Here is an 18,034-nt window from a genome sequence, read left to right as displayed (position 1 = left end):
TCCAAAATATAGAATAAATAGATAAAGAAAACCTAAAAGAAAACATCTGTTTTAAAAGTTAATACTGGATTGCATTTACAATTTCACAATTCATTCTTTTAAATTTTTTCTGAGTTTTAATGTTGGACACTTTATTCTGTTAGATTTACTAAATACCAGTATTTCAGTTCTAGAGAATAATAAACTCTTCAGGGTTTTATTGCTAAAATTATTCTTTTTTCATTCGCTCAGGGTCTTTTGGGGTTACAGACATTTTTTTTTTATATATATATATCTGGGAAACCAAGACAGCAATGAAATTCTCATCAGTAGAAACCACATTTGAACAGGAAGTTAAAGCTGTAGATGCAAATCTGCCTGAAACCAGATAGCAGCTCGGTTTCACGTCAACAGAGGACGCTTTGGTTAACCTCAGCCTTGCTTGTTTTTTCCTTTCACACAAGTTTGCATACATATTAGAGTGATTGGGTCTTTGCTTGCAATGAGTCAATATTCTGTTCAAAGACATTTTCATGATATGCCAATAAAAGAAAAGATACTGGCAATAACCATGTGACATTTGTGAAAATTTGCAAATGAAGACACATAAAACAGATGTGAAAAAAAACAACATCAGAAAATGCTACATTATAATGAACAGATGTTTTCTTGATTTGCTGCACTTCATAAAAAGAAAAAAAACAAGTTTTCTTCTTGGGTTTTTTGACTTCAGCAATTGCAGGTGTCAGCTGAGGCGTCTGTAAATAACATAACATAAACATAGTTAGTAAAAAATCATTAAAATGAAACCCATCTGATAACAAAACGAAGGCTTAATGATCGCAAAAGCCAACACCTCATGTTAGGATGACAAAGTCAGATGTCAAAGTTAATTAAAATGTTCAGTATGGAAAGTGGAAGTCAGTTTTAGAGATCTGAGGTTCGAGTCAGCTAAAGTGACTAATAGAGAAAATAGAGAAAATATTCTAACAAGGGGAACATTTTAGGAGCGTTTGGCCCACCAAAGTTACTCCAAAAGAGGAACAGCAACTCATCAAGAAAAACACAAAATAACTCACAATTCAAGTCCACTGTATTTTTTCCAAAATTACTCCTTGGCAAGAACATCAGAAGCACTGCACACTTCACTTACCTCAGTCAGTGTTCACAATTCAATACTAAGAAAAAGACTGGGCTTAAATTAATATTGAGATAACATTTTGTTTAGTTATTGCATTAAATTCACAATGAGTTATTACTAATTTCTTCAATAAAAAAAAGTATATATTTTTTATTTTTAACTTAAAAATTTAGGAAGTAAGAATACTAGTACAGAATTTAATCTGTCATAATAATATTGCTTTTTTAATTTTATGCAAAGTGAGCCGGCTTCTCCATCACTCAGCTATAAAAAGTGACTCACAAAACCAGCTGAGCTCATTTAGTTTTTACCCTGCAGGATGTGTCTTCAAATTCTCCTACTGCTGTTGGCAGCTGAATGTGAGTCTCTCTGGGTTTCAACCATATATTAATTTTCAGCTAAACATTCTTCACAAAAAATTTTTTTCACTTTTTCAACAGATGCGAGGTGTGAGCAGCTGACACAGCCAGCCTTGTTGTCTGTGCAGCCAGGTGACCATCTGACCATCAGCTGTCAGGTCTCGTATTCTCTGACCAGTGCCCGAACACACTGGATCAGACAGCCTGCCGGTAAAGGACTGGAGTGGATCTGTAGTGCACACATTGGGCATAGCACATTCTACAAAGAGTCAGTGAAGAGCAAGTTTAGGCTCGACTTAGACCAATCAAGTAAAACAGTGACTCTGAAAGGACAGAATATGCAGCCTGAAGACACAGCTGTGTACTACTGTGCCAGAGAGCCACACACAGAGACACAGACTATCGCCAGACCTGAACATAAAACCCTCAGTGCATGAAAAAAAACTTTTTTTTTTAGCTGAAAATGCAAAATTATGAGTTTGTACTTCAGTGAGCCTTTTGGTAATTTTAAATTTCTATCCATCAAAACAATCCCCAGAAAAAATAAACATGTCTTCTCTTGCTTGTTGACAACTCACATTGAATCTCCATTTTCATATACGATTTAGATGGATGGACGTGTGCATGGAATTTGTGAAGCTGAAACTTCAGAGCTAGATCCTCAACACATATACATGTTGTAACGTATGATTTAAAGATGTTACAAATAAACAGATAACAATGCACCTTAGTCACTTCATTTATAACAAACAATATTATTTACAGACAATGCTGTTTCCTTCAACGTGTGAAGGCATGGATGGCGATGGAATAGCTGTTGGAATAATAAGATGCACAATAAACCAGTCCTCAAGGGTCGGTGTCCTGCAGTTTTTAGATGTGCCACAGGTGCAAAACGCTGGTCAGAAGTGGCTTAATTACCTCCTCCTTGTGTAGATCGGTTCTCTAGAGCCTTGCTAATGACCTAATTATTCTATTCAGGTGTGGTACAACAGAGGCACATCTAAAAGTTGCCAGACACCGGCCCTCGAGGACTGGAGTTTGACACTCTTACGATTACGACGTGAGAAAAACTGCAGAAAAGAAATCACCAGAAGAAATGCTTGAAAACAGGAAATACCAAATACCATCATAATGTCTAACAATCGGAGCTGATCGAGTTGGATACAACTCATATTACAAAGACTCTCTTAAGAACCAGTTCAGTATCAGCTTATACTCTTCGAGCAAAACAGTGACTCTCAATGGACTAAATATGCAGCCTGACGATACTGCTGTGTATTACTGCACCAGATAGTCACACTGATATAAAACAACATGAGAGTTGAACAAACCCCCCTCCCTCAATCTTGTGCATATATTACATGCAGTCACTAGAGGGGGAGCTAGCACATTATATACAGTCACAGCACATAAGATCATACATAATACAAATCAGCAGTTCAGATATTTTATCAATTAATCTGTTTAATAAAGTAAAAACAACTGACAACCTGAAAATGTGATGGAACTAAGACTAATTATTTTAACAACCATAAGATTTGTGTATTTATAATTGGTTTTGCTGATAACATTTTGTTTAAATAAACAAACAGCACACTGTTTTCTTCATTATGACCAATGGATGTAGGAATTTTAAACTATACAAGGCTTCTTCATGTTATTAATAACAAACCTCTACAAAAAAAAGTTTTAAAAAATTGTTCAAATATCTTTGTAATTTCTTTAATGACCTGTAATGGATTTCTTCCTTATTCCATATAAACTTAGAAAAGTTTTCTTCATTCCTGTGTCACTGTCTGTTTTTAAAGCAAACTTTGTTTTCTTAAAATATGTGATCTTAATAATACTTCAGAATATAAACACCAATCATTTCATTTTCAACCCTAACATATTCTCTGTCCTATGAATCTCACTAAGAGAAGCAAACTAACAATGTGCTGAAATCCCTATACAAAGATTATTTATTGCTGTGCTGGAGATAACCTTTTACAAATGAAGGACTGTGAAAAATAGTACTTAGTTATATCAATGAGTTTGTAACAGTGGCTTTCACGATTTTAACACCAGCTATTAAAATTACTCAAGCTAAAAATAAGATTGATTGTATAATATTCAACTCTAAAACAAAAAAATCTGAGGAAAACTTACCTAAACTGATTTGAAGGTAGCTGATTATTCAACATGCAAATGAATGGGATTTAAAAGGAAGAGAGAGGTCAGCTGCTCTTCACATCTTCTGTCGGTTCAGCTTTAACATCAATCATGGTCCATTTACCTCTACTACTTCTGCTGATCACAGGACCCTGTGAGGAGCTTTCTGTGGAATCTGTCTGAAACAAACACCAGTCTCTCCATTTTTAGATGAATAACGCCGTTAATATTCTTCTGTTTGTCCACAGGTGTGTTCTCCATTGATCTCATCCAGCCAGACTCAAAAGCTTTGCAGCCTGGAGAGTCTTTGAGCATCACCTGTCGGCTCTCTGGTTATTCTCTCTATGATGGTTATGGAACAGGTTGGATCAGGCAGCGGGAAGGAAAAACAATGGAGTGGATATTTCATCAGTGGGGAGGAACAGGTGGTAGCCTTTACCAAAATAATGCTCTGAGAAACAAATTCAGTTTTAGCAGAGACATGTCTGCTGGAACAGTGACAATAACAGGACAGAATCTGCAGCCTGAGGACACAGCTGTTTATTACTGCGTGAGACGAGACACAGTGATGCAAATTGTAGAAAGACCTGAACAAAAAAACAAATCAATGACAAAACAAATTATCATTCAGCTGTGAGGATGATAACAATCAATGTCAACAATATCAAAACATAATTTGAATATCATGTTATATTAATTAGTCGCATTGATTCATTGAACGATGGCTTCCCATGTATGCCTGTAAACTCAGTCTGCAGTTAATCCAGGATGCTGTCAAGCTGTGGGACTTTAAATTTAGATCTGAAAACCAAAAGTTATCTGATCACTCTCTAATTATCATCTGTTGGCACTCTGACATATTACAACTAAGCAGCAGGTTGGATCCGACACCAGGTGAAATCATAGCAGCAGTAAAAATAGTAGGACAGAATCTGAAGCTTGAGAACTTGATGTGTAAACAGGAATTTTATGTATCAACTGGAGTGAACCTTAATTGTAGCACTGGACCCTTGCTGTAATATCAAAGATACTTCAGTCAATCATATTTTAGTTACAAAGAGTTTATTTCTAATATAATAAGTAGCAGAAAACAGATATGAGTAATGCAAAGTGATAATGTCAATATAAAAAATGGGAAAAACAATGTTGCAGCTTTTCAGAAGATCTCTAGAGGGCAGTAATAACTTGTCAAAGAAACAGGCACTAAAATTTAAATAGAAAAAAAAAAAAAAAAAAAACTTATGCAAACAGAAAAACCTCAACAGACCACCAGGAAAAACTCACGAATTCTCCTCCATAAAGTTTAAAGATTAAAAGTCAATCAATAAATCAAATACCAGGCTCTCATCAGCAACTGACTTTTCTATTTTTTATTGATATCATCCTAATAACCACAATGTTAAACATCTTATAAATAACCTCCTCCTAAGTTAAATGAAGTGAGAAATCATCAAAGTTACCAGCAGTCTGGATATCTCCTTCTCTTGCTTTTGGGGAGGAGTTTATGCAAAATGGACATTGCTATTTAAAAGATGAACAGAGAGGACTGTGGACAAAAGCAGTGTCTTTTAGCAGTATGGACAATATAATAGCGATACTACTGGCAATAGCCATTTGTTGGAAAGGTAAAGAGTACTGGAAAAAAAGCTACAGTCTAATTCTTGCCTTTAGTTCTGTTTTAGTTTTATTTATTTTATTTTTTTATCAAACCTGAAACTGAATTTTTAAGTCATAATTCCATGAATTGGAAATATTTTTACTACACTCTGTAATTTTTTTTGTTGTTGTTTTGTTTGTTTTTGTCTTTTTGACAGGCATTGATGGTCAAACTTTGACAGAATCTGAACCAGCAGTAAAAAGACCCGGAGAATCTCACAAGCTGACCTGTACAACATCTGGAATCTCATTCAGCAGCTACTGGATGGCCTGGATCAGACAGGCTCCTGGGAAAGGGCTGGAGTGGATAGCAATTATTGAATATGACAGTGCTAGCAAATTCTACTCACAGTCAGTCCAAGGCCGGTTTACTGTCTCCAGAGACAACAGTAAAGAGCAGCTGTATCTGCAGATGAACAGCCTGAAGGCAGAAGATTCTGCTGTTTATTACTGCGCTCGACAAACACAGTGATGGCATTTATATCAAGATGTGTACAAAAACCACAGCTCTTTTTGTCTGTGTAATTTTCTAAGCACAGAGATAAGTTACACAGTATTGTATCTGCACTATGTTTTTGTCAGTCCCAAGAATCAAACAGACTTGTACAGATCCACAGTTCTCTTCTTGATGTCTTGGCTGATTTCTTTTGACTTTCCCATGGCATCAAACAAGAAAGCTACGTAACCAAGGTGTGAACTTAACATACATCTAGAGGTGTCTCTCCAATTAACTTGGCTGTCAATAAACCTTAGAAGCTTTCTAATGTCATGACATTAGGTCATTAAATAATATGGGGTTTCCACATATTTTGAAAAGATAGTAATAATTAATGAGACATTAATAAATAAATCTCTGACTTATTCTTTCTCTCAACTGTGTAATTTATCAAAGAGTAAAAATGTTGTTTATTCTAACTGACCTAAAATTAGAAGAACGTAATATTTGGGAAAAGATTGGATTGTTTTAGAATATGAGTGCCATACTTGTTCTGCTCCAAATACTTGCTTTGCTTTTTGGTGAAACTCTGGATCCTTGGATAAGGAATATTTGACAATATTTCTCTACTGTCTCACTAAAATAATATCTCGTGTTGAATCTCAAAAGCAAAACCTTCATTTTAAAAATATGTCGTCACACTGATCACACTGTCTCACACATTTTATTTTATTTTATCATTATTTGGTATATTGTTCACCCACATACTTCTTAATATATAATGAATTGTTCACAAATATGCTCCCTCATGTAAGAAAACTTAACAGCACAATATGAAAATACATCTTTGTCATACCGTTAGATTTGTTTTACTCATTTTAACATTGATTGATTTCAAAGTTGGAGTGATTAGTAACAGATTGAAGCAATATTTCATATTTTACTGTGGATTTCTGTTATTTGAGGAGGAGTCTATGCAAAACTCTGACTCCTTCAACCACTACTTATCTGACTGCACTGAGATCTTGTGATAATTATTGTGAAACCATGGATTGCAGGATCAGACTCGTGCTTTTAGCCATCTGTTTTACAGGTGAAGGTTTTCTCCTATTTTTATTTCTCACTTATTTGCAGATCAAAATTTATCTGGTGTTTTTATATCTCTCCTTAGGTGCTGACAGTCTAACTTTGACACAATCTGACCCAGTCGTCAAAAATCCTGGTGCTTCTCACAGGCTGACCTGCACAACGTCTGGGTTCACATTTCGAGACTACAGGATGGTCTGGGTCAGACAGGCTCCTGGGAAAGGACTGGAGTGGATCGCTTATATAAGCACATCTAGTTCACCTATCTATTACTGTCCAGGGTTGATTCACAGTTTCAAGAGATGATTCCAGAAGTCAACTCTTTCTACAAATGAACAGCTTGAAGACTGAAGATACAGCAGTGTATTACTGTGCCAGGTGTCTCACAGTGACAAAGTCTAAAGGGAAATCAATTCAAAAAATGGTTTCCCTTCTTAATACCGTAACCACCCAGCTGCTACATTTCTAGTTCAAATTAAAATTTTTCAATATTTCTTGCCATTCTGAATCATTTAATGCACTGGTACAAAGCCTGACGAGTACGACTAAAACTTAAAATGTTAAAATATTAAACAGCAATGTTAAAAATGACTGTTGATTAAAATTATTTCTGAAACAAATGTATGTTGTGTACTGAATAAATGCAATACTTTTATTAATTAAAAAAAATATTTTTTTAAATAATTCCTTAAAGAACAAACTGAGACTCACTGCTATAAACACAGGAAGTGTCCAGCAACATCATCTGTCAGTCACAAGCAGTTCGGGCATTTACAAATAAAGGCCTTTAAACAATTTCATCTCACAATAAACAATAAACAAAAGGATTTACATTGAGAAAATTAGTTTTGGGTAAGCATGACACAATAGGTTAAACTACAACAATTAATATTAGGGAAATCTATGACTTAAGACCCAGAATAATTAAATAAATTATATATTTAAAGTCTAAATAGATGTCATGAGTTGTAAACTGTTTAACCAATGGAGTGTGAGTGTTTGCATCTACACAAAAATCCATGTTTTTGTGAAGCAATTTAGAATATTTTACATTTATCTGAATATTCATAGGCATGCAAACAAGTTGGATTTATAAGCACATGAAGTGTTTGTTTCAAGTCTGAGTACCCAGTGCTTCTACCAGTTCAACTTTGACTCCAACCATGGATTCTGTAGTGTTGATGCTGCTGCTGACAGCTGCATCTGGTGAGGAAGTTCCTATAAAAATTGCTTTAGGAACATGATGTTTATCTGAACGATGGAGTTAATGTCTATATTTTCCTACAGGTGTGTTTTGTATTGATCTCATCCAGCCAGACTCAAAGATCGTTCAGCCCGGACAGTCATGCATTGTGTGGAAAGTCTATGTTTCTGCAGAAATAAAATAAAGTCTATTTAGGAATTAAAAAAAAGAAACTCCCTTTTCTTTCAGTCACCATGATTCCCTGTCTTATGTTTTAACATAAATTTTGAGAAACACAAAACAGATGGATAGATGCACGGATAAAAATATAAATGGAAAGAGAAATTTGGAATACCTACAGTTTTTGTCTGCATTGAAAGATCCTGCAGACACAGAAAAAATGTATAAATTCTTATCATAATATGATATGCACTGTAGAGGACTGGATATGATAGAGACCAGGACGAGATGGGGATTGAAATGGGAGAATGAGCTGATAGTAATTTGCCATATTTTAGGAGTATTATTTAGTATTTTAATACATAAAAAAACAATCAATTTCATGGGTATGAAACAATGCAGCACTTTCAAGCTGTGGGAAAGAAAACTTGATGCATCGTTTTAGACAATGCCTGAAGGTTGTTCTGTTCTGGCTGGAAGATCAATTATTGTGATTTTCATTATTGATATTTTTGTCTTTAAGTTTGTTGAAAAACTTGTTATTGTGTCTGGAGACTGAACCATAATGCAGTTTTTCCAGAGTTTTTTTTTCATTTAAATAATAAAAAGAGAGCTTACATGATTACATTTAGAGAGCAAACTAAAATATAAAACAAATACAGAAACTATAAGTTGTCGTATGACCATATGCTTTGCAGTTTTGCATGTTTGAACACTAGAGGGCAGTCAATGCTATAAAATACAGTGCTGCTGTTTATGCTTGGTGAACATTATTTAGATATTTGTTTTATTTTAGGAGTAAATTAAATATTTTTATTTCCAAAAACATTTAATAAGATAAAAATTTGTCCCTACAGATGTTTTATTTTATTTATTTATTTATTTTGAACAAATGACAACTACAGGCAAACATCTTCATTAATTCACACGTCTTATATTCAAAGTCATATTGTGTGCAAAAGGAATAACATTTTCTCCCAAATATTTACTGTAAAACAGAAAGGACTGTATATGATGATAACAAGACTAACTAAAACATTTACTTCACAGAGATTCAGAAAATCCCTTAAAACCTTGACAGCTGTTTCTCACAGTCAGCTCTTCATGACTTAAGAAATGTCCATCATGGATTTTTTTTACATACTGAAGTATCTCACTACGGGTTGAGGTAATTAAGCAAATATTTAACCAGACGATTACTCAATTTGATTTCAACTGATGTCTTGTTCTACTGTTTGAGGAGGAGTCAATGCAAAAATTCAGTCACTTTTAATGTTTATATGACTGTAGATGATGACTGAGAGCAGTGATCAAAGTTCACATGATGGACTGCAGGAAAGGGCTGGTCTTTTTATCCTTCTGTTTGGCTTGTAAATACATTTTATCCACCTTGAGAGACTTTTGAGATATTTTACATTCAAGCTTAATGTTTTGCTAAATTTTTATTTTTAACTTTGCAGGTGTTGTTGGTCAGACACTGACTCAATCTGAGTCGGTGCAAAAGAGGCCAGGCGAAAACCACAAACTGACCTGTACAGCCTCTGGATACATGTTCAATAGCTACAGCATGAACTGGGTCAGACAGGCTCAAGGAAAAGGACTGGAGTGGGTTGCTTATGTCAGAAATGATGGTAATCTAAAACACTATTCTCCATCAGTTCAAGGCCGATTCACCATATCCAAGGACAACAACAGACAACAGATGTATCTGCAGATGAACAGCCTGAAGATGGAAGATTCTGTTCTGCCTCTACTTATTTGACCATAAAATATTTGGAAGAGAACAGAAAACTGAGGTAGACATGATGGACTTGAGGGCACCATTGTTACTTATTTTTATTTTCTGTGCAGGTAAAGAATTTAACTGATGTGTGTTTTATGCTGTTCACCAACTTACATACATAAACTCTTCTTTGCATTGACAGGTGCTGACGGTCAGACTCTGACACAGTCTGAATCAGTGATTAAAAGACCTGGGGAATCCCACAAACTGACCTGTACAGGTTCTGGTTTCACACTCAGCAGCCACTGGATGGACTGGGTTAGACAGTCTCCTGGAAAAGGTCCAGAGTGGGTCGCCACTGAAGCTCGGGGCAGCCAGTATTACTCCCAGTCAGTCCGAGGTCGTTTTACCGTCTGCAGGGACAACAACAGACAGCAGCTGTATCTGCAGATGAACAATCTAAAAACTGAAGATTCTGCTGTTTATTATTGTACTCGAAACTCACATTGATTGAAGTCGGTTAAGAGCCTGTACATAAACCTACCACCTAAAAATCCTTAACAATGAGACACATTGAAATTAACCTGACAGTCACCGCGGTACATTGGTTAGTATAAAGCTGTAGATCATAACACTTACTGAAGCTGGTCAGAGAATGTCATACATACTGAATCCTTTCATTTAGCTCCTGTTTATAAGTGTTGGAGGAGGTATCTGCAAACATTTTTCTTTTTATATCTATCCATCCTTTATCTACACCCACCATTGGTCATTGGTTGAGAGGAGGGGACACCCTGGACACATCACCAGTCCATCATAGGGGAACTCAGAGACACTCAGTCAAGCACAAATACACTCACGCCTTGGGGTAATTTGAAGACCTCTTTCATATACAGTCACATTTATTAAGCTATAATATATGTGCCCCATTGAGACTTGTTTGTCAGATTAAAAGTGACATGAAGCAGGTATTAAACATATCTTTGTTAAGCCACATTTATGTTTTGTTTGATATTTCCCAAGCCATCGTTGGGCGTGGGGCAGTGTACTTCCTGGACAGATTCTTATGTCCACAGCAGATTTAAGATTGCCTATTGTTCAGGTGAAAACTGTCAAAAGAAAGGTTTTTCTATATTATCTGTTGCTAGATAAGCAAAAATAAATATGTACAAATCAATTTAAAATTATCAAATAATAATTAATATCAAATATTCATTATGAATATAGCTTTAGATAAAATAAAATATGAAATTGAGTAAGAAACTTGTCAACTGAAAAGCTAGAATGTTGACTTTAAATTTGAACTTATTAAATTTTAAAAAAATAGCTTTAGCATAAATGTAGTTATTCCATTAAAACATGAAACAATGACAAATAAATATAAAAAATATGAATGATAAAGAATGAATCCTATATCAGATGAAAGCAAAAATGAATAGCAGAAATCATTTGGATCATTTCAAAATAGCAAATTCAAGATATTTTGACTTCAACATATCGGCAAGAAAATGTAGAAGATGTTGAATTTTCTATTCTGATATTTCAATGTAATTTACTAAATACATTTTTGCTGTTTTTTATATATAATTTTATATAATTTTACTAATTTATTTTATCCTTTTCCAACTGGTGTGTTTGACCATTGTATTTTACCTCATGTAGCAGATGTGACTTTTGACTTGTAACTTGTACACATGTGTAAGACACTGTCTTATCCTTTCTAGACTTAAATTTTTCTAAGCAACAAACATACAGCATTATACTTTTGCACATGTGAAATTCAAACTCATTCAAGCTGATCACAAATTAATGGAAAATCTGTTAAAAAAATAAAAATAAGAAACAAGATTTTTTTTTCCTGTGATAGAAACAAACTCCAAATATAATCTAGTTAACAGTTTCAAAGTACTTCACAAGAAAATATTAACGACTAGTGGCAGCTTTCTCTTTGTCTGATGTTTCTTAAATGTTCAAAATCAGCTGATGTTTGCTTATAAAGGTTTAGAAATAATTATATTTATGCACAATGGTCAACATGAAAAACATTCTTATTTTAGCACAACATGCTGCAAAAAAACATCTCTGTCTCCCAGGTAATTTACTGTCATACGACTCTGAAAGGAAAACAGAGGAATAAATGTAATTAAATAATATTTTACACTGGATGATTGATTAGCAAAGTTGTAATTCCTTAAAAAATAAAATAAAATAAATAAATAAATTACCTCCTCATTGTGGTAGGTCCACCTCCTGTCTAGTGCAGAGAAGAGTGTGTTTTTGTGCTAGAGTTATCTGTGGTGATTACTACAGGGCCACAATGAAACACACCCACACAAAAACATTGGGACAATAAAACTGAATGCTTAAAGTGAAATTACAGCTGATTATTTGTTCACACAACTCAGATCTGGTTAACATTTCTGACAATACCTTGAATAAGAAAACAGCTTTTAATAAATCATCTTTTAAAACATACAAAAAGACAGATTAATAGCTCATTTAAGTAGGAATGGCAAAGTGCTACAGCTGATAAACTATTAGAAATTATTCTCTTTATGCTTCTAGATCTTTAGCTTAATACCGACCAAAACTTTATATGCAGAATGACTAAGAATAATTTTAATATGCAAAACATGAGAACTTCATCAGAAGTGTGACAACTTAAAAAAAATGTAGGTAAGAACAGTGTTGTGTCATTTGACAAATATTGAAAACATCTTGAATAATTTGTACTGGTAATGTCTCAAAACCAGATGCTTTTGAGAATTTTAATCAAACTTTTTTTCTTTATCATAATGTCAGCCTTTGCATTGTCTGTATGATTGTGAAAATGGTGGGGAAAGAAAGAAACAAAGACAAAAGAAAATATTGCACCTTTTAAATAAGAAGGTATTTGAATAATGATCAACTAAAAAGATCCAGATCAGAAAATACCAAAACGGATAACAGTTTCACTGGAGCTAATTTCAGTCATAGAAAATCTAGTTGTTATGTTGCTTCTAAAGTCTCCAGATCCAAATACAACACCACTAGTCCTTTCTTGAGTTTACGGTAAACAATTAAAGGTATTTCAAGATATAGTTGTAGTTAAGTATATTTTTATATTTTCATCTGTTGTCCCTGGATTAATGGACCCCAAGAACAGATTCAAAATTATAATTAGAAAAAAACCCCTCAAAAACCAGAAAAAAATAAATACTAAAAGCAAGAAAACCTGTTAACACAAAAACAAATAATTAAACCTAAGAAGCCATATTAAATATATAACACTAACAAAGGTTTCTAGAGTCTGACTGATCACCATGTGGCTAAATAAAGTTATGAATCATGCATGAACAATATTATCAAAAATTCCACTGTCCCAGCAACTTCATGTGCATTTCTTTTCTAAAACATATTTTTCATGGTGAGTTGTTTTGTACAATTATGCCATTGGTAAAAGAAATTGTTCTCCAAGAGCTAAGTGCTTTTTTTGATGAGTAATAACAGGAAAAATGTCCTTAATGTTTCCAAGCATTTTCCAAGCATTTTATTTTGTCTGACTCTTAGTTTTCTCATGTTTGCTCCATCCTGACCACAGCCAAAGCAGAAAATGCATACAATTAATACTTTACACCTTTCGTTGAAAATACCCTTTACAGACATCATGTTCATGTCACGAAGCATAAAGAAATTTATTGGCACAGAATCAAGGTATAGCACAAACTTAACTTCATCAATTATGTGGTAAAGTTAAGATAGTCAAATTATTAGTACATTTTTTAACAAACAACAAATATTTTAAGTTGTAATAAATCATACACAACATGAGTTTAGTGATTTCCTTGTCATTTATATTTCAAGATGTATGTTTACGTATGTCTAAATGTTTTGAGATTGCAACATCTTTTTAAATGGTGGAATCAAAAACGTTTAATGTCTTCAAATTAAATTCACAAAAAATAAAATCAAAGAAATACATATTCCTATTGCAAATTAAATATAGTATATTTTTGACCCTTTAATTCCATTTTAGTATCCACCCACAGATGTTTGTTACACTTCAGTACCTTATGAAGGAGTTTTTGTTATAGGGTCTGTCGTGGTGATACGGGGTGGGGTGGTCCACAGTGATAAACACTCATACAAAAACCTACAGAAAACAAAACCTTTAGTCTCTGTCTAATAAAAGTTTTTATTTTGACCAATTCTCAAACTGAAATGTGAAATAACTGTCTACATCTTTCTTAATATAAAACTTCATCATTAATTTCATAATGAAATGGATTTAAGCTTACATATTGGTAGTTACATTTGGTTAATTAGTGTACTGATTAAAGGACTTTAAAGGACTCAAAAGTCGTTTAATCTGAATCCAGCAGTCCACATTTAGGTTCCAGGTTTTTCAATTCTTCATTACAAAGACTTTAAATAAATTTTTATGAAGCAATTCACATTTATCAGTAGCATCAATGTGAATTGCTATCAGAATGTCCCCAGGGGGAATAGATTGACATTGTGTTTGCAAAATAAAAGAAACAAAAACACTATTTCCAACCCAAAAACATTTCTTGTGATTCACATGAACTTCACATTAATAATATTAAACAACATTTTAAATTAAACTGGTCAAACATTTTACAGTAAAACTAGTCATATACTCTTTAGATGCTGTTCAACTCCATCCTAAAAGAACTAATTATGTTTTCCCAACTGACAAAAAACTCTATATCCAAGAAGGCCCGTTAAATAGGTCGGGATATTGACTGTCCAATCTATAAAGCATTTCTTCCATAAAGACAGAAAATTAAATGAGACAAGAATCATGTTAATGATTTGAGTGAAATATGTTTAAATATGCCTAAATGTTTTGAAAATGTAACAAATGTTTGTTTTTTCTTTTTTTTTTGATTTAGTCGAGTAAGAAATAATGTCTATAAAATTTCTTCAAAATATATTCATTAAAGCTAAACTTGAAGAAACAATTATTCTTATTGAAAATTAAATATTTTTTCAGTTTTAATCCTTTGATACCATTTAAATATTCACACACAGATGCACGTTACACTTCAGTATCCTGTGATGGAGTTTTTGTCATAGGGTTTGTTGTAGTGTTATGGGCAGGGGAGCACTGTGATACACACTCATACAAAAACCTACAATAAATAAAACCTTTATTTATAATCCAGTAACATTTTAAAATCAATTTTCAAAATGAAATGTGAAATAACTAATCTGTCTATGTTTTTCTTAACATAACACCTCATCATAGATTTTCTGATGAAATATGTTTAAGTTTACAAATCAATAATTACATTTAGCTTATTGGTGAACTGTTAAAACTGTTAGCTTTAAAGATCTTTTAAGTTGTTGTGAATATCTAAAACAAATACTCAGATGGTGTGAGTATCTATTATGTTCCTGCAACTGTTATATGTTCTATACATTGAATGTGTTTGTTTAGTATCACTTCAGGTTTTTGTGTAAGTAGTGAGTGAAGATGCAGCCTTGTGATGCTTTTGACTTTTGGTATTGAAGTCTCTGTATATTCAGGTAAGACATTTTATACAAAATATGGCTGTTTTTTTTTTTCAGGTTTTGCTTCTTTTCAAAATTAAACTCTTGATGATATTGAAATTTTGACCAGGTAACCTACTAATACCTGTAGAGGCGAACAGATCAAATGTTTCTGTCCTTCCAACATAGCTAAAATTAGCACTTTAAGGTGATACAAATTAGTACAGATGATTGTTTTCTTTAGTTTTAAGTCTTTGAAGGACTAATCCAACAAATGAGCAAACAGTTTATTTTGATGACGATGATGTTGATGATGATAATGGTCTGTTATCTGATATTAGTTGTTATCGCTTGTAAATTATTGTTCCCGGCAAACATTTTGCAGTTTATCTAAAAACCTGCAAAAAAATTGCTGTGATAATGTGGAATATGTTTTCTTAATATGAAAAGAAAAAAAATATATTAATGAAATCTCAAATGTTTTCATTATGGTCAAAACATTATTGCTTAGTCATGTTTCATTTTTGCTTAATGTTTCAGCAATAATTTTGATTAGGTTTAGCCCCAACAGTATTTAATAATATAAATATTTATCAGAAAATTATAACTTTAAAATGTATGTTTTGTGGTGAGTCTTTAAAAACTGTTCATTTTTTTTTCTGTGTAAGCCCCTAATTTGCTCTGAGGACTTATTCATACAGACAGTACTTACAGATGCACATGAGATTCTAGGAAGCTCAGGCAGCTGGTGGACAAACCACTTTCCTTGCTGTTTTACTTTCTTCTTTTACTGCTCTCCAATTTACATTATTTGCTATTTCAACTGTTAAACTTTATGTTTTCTCTCAGTTTTTTTTATTTCCATAGAAACTACATCTTGTTGACCATTTGTTCAGCTGTGACAACCTTCTATAGCAGGTCATCAGCTAAAATAATGTTGCAAACCCCAAACCATTCTCCCTCTCCTGCTATTAACATTTTACTTTCCATTAACCTAATAATAATCCTTTATCAGTTCTTTTGTTACTTTTTTGCGCACCTGCTCTGCCTTTTCTCATCCCCAGTGAGTCAAAGCAGGTGGCCGGATGTATAGAGCCACATTCTGCTGAGGATTTCTTCCTGCTACAGAGGAAGTTTTTACTCTCCACTGTCACCACATGCATGCTTAATATTAATGATTGCTGTAAAGTCAACAACAGGATGAGGGTAAATGTTTACTCTCCCTACGTACTTGTAAGGAAGGAATGAATCCTGCAAGTAAAAGACTTGACGCAATCTGCTCATAAAACTTTTTAAACTAATTTGAATTATTAATAAACTTAACATGTTGTATTGTTTGATAACTAGCATCAATTGCGGTATGTGTGACTTAACATCACTGCCTTGAGAAAGAATTTGTTGTGAATTGGCACTAGATAGATGAAAACGATTAAAGTGAGTAATATTTCTTTTAGATGTTTCTTGCCTTTTTGTACTTTTATGATCATTATATTTGAATACAACAAAGTAATATTCTACTTTCTTGTCAGAAATATTAAAACAATAATGAGGAATATTGCTTTGAAACTAATTTATATTTTACCATTATTGCTAAGCATCTTTTGACTATTTTCAATATAAACTTTTATAAAACTTGAACACAACTTCAATGTGTTATTTGATTGTCTTTTTTTAAAAGTATAGTCATGTATGTTGCTTTGTCATAAAAGCAGCTTTGTTTTATGTATGCTAGTGCATTTCTGATTCTGCCATTGTTCAACTCCAGGAATTTCTACAGTTTTCTAAACGTCCTTTTTGACAACGTGTGTCTGTACCTCTGGGACCTCAGCTGAAACTGTCAAACCAAAACTTCCTCGAAAGAACATCTGTCATCTTTGAAATGCACTGCACTTTAATTTGTCACCAATACATTGTCTTGATGATGAGAGTCTGACCACTGCCACCCACAAATCCTTCTCTAGAACATCATAAAGATTCTCATTGATGTTAAAAAGTTTCATCCAATCTATGGGTGAAAATGGATTGGCCAAACTTCAGCCTATGAAGTTTGCCATTATCATCTGTGTCATCATCAAATAAAAAATCCATTGACAGACATCAATGTTGCTGAATCTGGACCTGACCAACTGCAGCAACTCCAAATCAAAATGCTGCCCACACAGGCTGCTGCAGTAGACTAGTACAGATGCACCCATCACTAGGCATGATGGGTGCATCACTTCATCTGCCTCTCTTCTCACCCTGATGCACCCATCAGTGATGGGCCATCAATCAGAGAGTGTAAATGTGGACTCATCTCACAACACTCTCGAGTCCAATCTTTATGCTCTCTTTCAAATTGCAGTCTTGTTTCTCTCCTTGGATGTGTTCTCTGTTCAATGCTAAGGCTCTGATCTCTCTTAACCAGACTGACACCTTTTTCACAACCACACGATGTGTCTTTTCACATGCTTGTTTAAGAAATGTGAAGATGGGATTAAATAACTTGTTTCCAGCTAATAGACAGTTGTCCATGTAGTATCCACCCAACAAGAATCTACCTACTATTTTTCCCCCAGAAAGTGTATTTGCATTGGAACATTTTATATTAATTCACTACAACAATATATAAGTGACTTTTTAAAATGGAGTCTGAAACTTT

General features: G+C 33.6%; 1 protein-coding gene across 1 annotated transcript in view; it reads left to right on the top strand.

Moving 5' to 3' along the window:
- The window catches only part of ighd (immunoglobulin heavy constant delta), a 94,175-nt gene that overhangs the window by 41,298 nt on the left and 34,843 nt on the right, over positions 1-18,034 (top strand). The gene's annotated exons all lie outside the window — the stretch shown is intronic.

The sequence above is a fragment of the Poeciliopsis prolifica genome, unplaced genomic scaffold, assembly GCF_027474105.1.
Source record: "Poeciliopsis prolifica strain line A6 unplaced genomic scaffold, Auburn_PproV2 SCAFFOLD010, whole genome shotgun sequence".
Classification (NCBI taxonomy): domain Eukaryota; kingdom Metazoa; phylum Chordata; class Actinopteri; order Cyprinodontiformes; family Poeciliidae; genus Poeciliopsis; species Poeciliopsis prolifica.
Note: the sequence above shows the minus strand (reverse complement) of the source record. Positions and strands in the feature narration are given on the sequence as shown.